The sequence below is a fragment of the Aotus nancymaae genome, unplaced genomic scaffold (genome assembly GCF_030222135.1).
Source record: "Aotus nancymaae isolate 86718 unplaced genomic scaffold, 86718_ANA_hifiasm-v0.15.2.pri h1tg000067l, whole genome shotgun sequence".
NCBI lineage: Eukaryota > Metazoa > Chordata > Mammalia > Primates > Aotidae > Aotus > Aotus nancymaae.
In genome coordinates this window covers 20472975-20477596 of record NW_026988482.1, presented here as the reverse complement: position 1 = coordinate 20477596, position 4622 = coordinate 20472975, and the positions used below count along the sequence as shown (strand labels likewise).

The 4622-nt window shown below is 50.8% G+C and overlaps 1 long non-coding RNA gene across 1 annotated transcript; it reads right to left on the bottom strand.

Annotated features, from left to right (window-relative positions):
• Positions 1-1255: 1255 nt before the first annotated feature.
• LOC105729828 (uncharacterized) lies at positions 1256-4352 on the bottom strand. Its single transcript, XR_001110318.2, has 4 exons — positions 4265-4352; positions 3638-3750; positions 3219-3448; positions 1256-1651 (listed from the first exon to the last, which is right to left on the bottom strand). It is a non-coding gene; the product is annotated as an uncharacterized LOC105729828 (long non-coding RNA).
• Positions 4353-4622: the final 270 nt, after the last annotated feature.

The window sequence follows — 4622 nt, the reverse complement described above, 5'->3', positions numbered from 1 at the left end:
AGGTCCATAACCACTAACACACCGAGTGGGTTCTCTCTGGTTTAAACACTTGGTTGTCCTCCCCACCCCTCTCCCCTTCCTGGCTCCCATGGGCTGTGGCCTCAGTATTTTGGTAAATAGAAATGCTCAGCCCCTTTGTACTCTCACCTCAGGGGAACTATCCCAGTGGAGGCCAGGGATTGCTGAACCCTGTTACTGAAACACATTGTACTTCCTCAGCTTTCCAATTTTCCAGTCCTAAAATAGACCCACAGTACTTCCTCCAGCAGCTCCCTCACTCCCTCCCCACAGCTGTCTTTGCCTCCCCATCAGGCTTCTTCGCCCTTGGGGTCGGCCCAGCTCTTAGCCACCAAGACTTGAAAACACACACAAACTATATTTGCAATGGGTTGCTGTGTTCGGATGATGCCCCACGGCTGATCTTCAACAATCAGTGATTCTGTGGCAGTCAGAGACCAGAACCGAAGTCTTAACTGAAGTGCCAAGCAGGAAACCCTCCGACTATTACCCTTTTGTTCCCCGTGAGCAGAAATCTCCAGGCATCATTTCGGGCAGCTCAGCAGTTTTCAACTTAGAGAATATCCCCGAACTGTTTTCAGCACTGTTTCCTCTCAGAACTCCCACCCTACCCACCAGCTGGAACCCCCGAGTCAACTTTGTACTCAAAGAAATCAAAATCCCATTTGTGTTTCACTAACTTGAGGTCACAGAGCTGGCGTAGAGTCAGGATTAGAATTAAAGTTTAGGAATTTAACTCAAAGTATTAAGTAGACTTCAATGGACAATTATCCATATTGCATCCAATCAAAGATCTCAGTGATTTTTAAGGTCCATGTACCCGCCCACAACACACACACGATGCTGATATTAAACTTTGGCAGGCATTCTCTTATTACTTAGATTTTTAATTCTATACTTATTGAAATATATCTTTCAGACTTATTTAGATTATTATTTTTCAATTTAGATGATGGTGATTATTATTTTGAGACAAACACTCTGTCACCCATGCTGGGGTGCAGTGGCGCAATCTCCACTCACTACAACCTCTGCCTCCCAGGTTCCAGGGATTCTTATGCCTCCGTCTCCTCTCAAGTAGCTGGGATTACAGGCATGCGCCATCAAGCCCGGCTAATGTTTGTATTTTTAGTAGAGATAGGATTTTGCTATGTTGGCCAGGCTGGTCTCAAACTCCTGACCTCAAGTGATCCGCCCGTCTCGGCCTCCCAAAGTGCTGGGATTACAGGCATGAGCCACCATGCCCGGCCATTATTTAGATAAATTTTATCATGTATCACTATGGTACATAAAAAGGAAAATACAAGTAAAGCAAGCTGGTTAAGGCATGGCTGAAACTTGTTCACATCCAGAACTCTTCTGAATCACTGTTTTACAAGAGCTGTGATGTCCCCACTCTTGTCTCTAGGATTTTCTTCCAAGTTACCAGTGGCCATTGTGCAAGATTTACAGCGACAGCATCACAATTGTTCCCTTTAAGAGCACATCTTCACTTCAGAGACGCTAACCTGGAGACGTGTGCACTGGTGACACAGGTTATCCAGCTGTGGGGAGGGCAGGTTGGTTCTGCAGGCTCCATGGCAACAAAATGCTCCCAACAATTGAGAAGCCAGCTGTAGAGTCTTAAACGTCCCTGTGCACAGAGATTGCAACAAGATGCTGCGAAACTGTATTCAAACTCCTCCAGAAATGGTGCTTTGCTTCTCTTGAGGTGAGCAGGTTCCCTGAAGGAGGGACTAGGGAGGCAGCTGAGTGTCCCTGGGCTAGAAGGCCTCTGAGGGCCTCTGCAGCCTGTGTCTCACGTCCTTGCGATGGTTACAACAAAGATATAGAGCTGGGGCCTTTCTTCTCCTGCCTTCTCCCTACCTTCTGCACGTGGGCAGAGAGGTAGCCATCAGGGAAGCAAATGGGCACTTGCTCCCCCAGAGGCTTCCTCTCCATGGGCCATACATGGCAAAACACACTCTGGCTGACTCATTTCAGCCATCATACCCCAAAGACTGGCCCCAGGGACATGCCTCCTTGGAATGGACATGTTCTCCGCCTTCCCTACCCCAAGATCCTAACTTCCTCCGGAGGATACAGAGCAGGTTCAGGTGTGGTGGCTCAAGGGCACACAGTGACCCCTTCCCAGCCAGGCCCCCTCAGCTGTAGGCTCTGGACCCCTGAATGAGCCTGTCCTCCTGGCTCTCCCCACAAGGCAGCACCCTCTTACCCTAGTGATGTGCTGGATGTGCCAATCCTGGTCATTCCTGTCTCCAGCATGCTGCCAGGGTCTGTCCACTGGCAACACTGCCCTTCTTTCTCATTCCATAGCCCTGCCCTCACCCAGAGCCCCAGCCATTTCCTGTCTGCTTGGGGACCAGCCCCAGGTGAGCTCCTCACCCCATTGCACGGGGCAGTGACTGAAGCCTCCTGTTTAGTGTCTTGCCCCTGATCCACTGTGTACACTACAGCCAGCAAGTTTTTTTCTAAAAATGGTTCTGACTGGCTGGGCACAGTGGCTTATGCCTGTAATCCCAGCACTTTGGGAGGCCAAGGCAGGTGGATCACCTGAGGTCAGGAGTTCAAGATCAGCCTGGAGCCTGGCCAACATGGTGAAACCCCTTCTCTACTAAAAATACAAAAAATTAGCCAGGTGTGGTGGCAGGCACCTGTAGTCCCAGCTACTCGGGAGGCTGAGGCAGGAGAACTGCTTGAACCCGGGAGGCAGAGGTTGCAGTGAGCTGAGATTGTGCCACTGCACTCCAGTCTGGGTGACAAGAGCGAGACTCCATCTCAAAAAAAAAAAAATGGGCCGGGCGCGGTGGCTCAAGCCTGTAATCCCAGCACTTTGGGAGGCCGAGGCGGGTGGATCACGAGGTCAAGAGATCGAGACCAACCTGGTCAACAAGGTGAAACCCCGTCTCTACTAAAAATACAAAAAATTAGTTGGGCATGGTGGTGCGTGCCTGTAATCCCAGCTACTCAGGAGGCTGAGGCAGGAGAATTGCCTGAACCCAGGAGGCGGAGGTTGCGGTGAGCCGAGAACACGCCATTGCACTCCAGCCTGGGTAACAAGAGCGAAACTCCGTCTCACAAAAAAAAAAAAAAAAAAAAAAAAAAATGGTTCTGACCACGCCTCTCTGTAACCTAAACCCCTTCAGTGATTGCTCAAGGCATGCAAAGAGCTAGCCAGGGAGAGTGGGGAAGGGCGTTACCTGGGAAGGCCGGTGGGGAGATGGAGTGCTGGTCCCCGACACCTGCTTGTGCCTCCTGTGTCTGGAGTGGAGGATGTGTTGTGGTCCAGGGCTTGGAGAACAGGTTCATGAAGTGGGCAGGGGCCTCCATACGGAGCTGGGCATTCTAGGGAAGGCCCAGGGGACCATTTTCCAGTTGAGTGTAGCTCTTCTCAGGCTGTAATGTGCATTTGGGAATCATCCAAGGATCTCTGTAAAATGTAGTTTCTGATTCAACAGGTCTGGGGTGGGTCCAAGAATAAGCATTTCTAAGTACCCAAGGTGATGCTCAGGGTGCCAGTCCAGGGATCCCACTATGGGTATCTAGGGCTGCAGTGAATTGTCTGACTCCCATAATACACTAGGTGCACAGGGGTTCATTCATTCATTCAAATACTTACTGAACACCTATGGTGTGCCTGAATGGCATTCTAGGTCTGGAGAGTCAGCAGACGATAAAACTGCTATAAATAAATAAAGCTGTGAAAGTCCCTGCCCTCATGATGCTGATATTCTGGAGGGGAAGACAAAAGATAAAACAAAACACAGTAAATCAAGTAAAATATACTGTTATTTGCTGCGGGGTAGGGAGTGCTGGGGTGGGGTGGTATTTTATGTAGGATGGTCGGGGAAGGCCTCACTGGGAGCAGACAACAGAAGGAGGCGAGAGTGAGCCATGTGGGGAGGAGCTCTCTGGGTAGAGGGACAGCAGGTGTGAGGTCTTGCAGGAGTGTGCCTGCCTATCCGAGAAGCAGTGAGGAGGTCACTGAGGTGGGGGAATGGACAGAGCTCATGGGGACTGTGTCTTATCAACTCCATATATAATTTGCTTAGCATGGTAGAGAGCAGTGAGGGTGATCCAAGGTTTGTGGAAGCATGTGGGGTTGTGGCAGCAGGTGCAGGTGAGCACAACCCTCTAGGTGACCTGGTGTTCTTTGTCCTCCCCTGGACTCTGCCCTGGAGCCACTGCTCAGGCCTGGGAGGGTGAACACAGGCACACACACGCCCGGGGGAAGCAAGACACTCACAATTCCTGTCTCTTGCACTGCCCCTTGGGTTTCAGGGAAAGATCGCACCTAGACAAAAACGAGATGTTAGACTCCTCCATCCCACTGCCACTGTCTCTCCCTGACCTCCAAGGCCAGCTTGAGCCCCAACTATCCTCTGGGGTCCCAGCATGAACCTCAATTGGGCCTGATCTCTGCTGCAGCCCCCAGGGAACACCTGCTCCACCTGTGGTCATCAGTAGTATTAAAATTCTTATTGAGAGAGGATGTCACTCTGTCACCCAGGCTGGAGTGCAGTAGCATGATCTTGGCTCACTGCAGCCTCCTGGGATCAAGTGATCCTCTCACCTTAGCTTCCCAAGTAGCCGGGGACACAGCT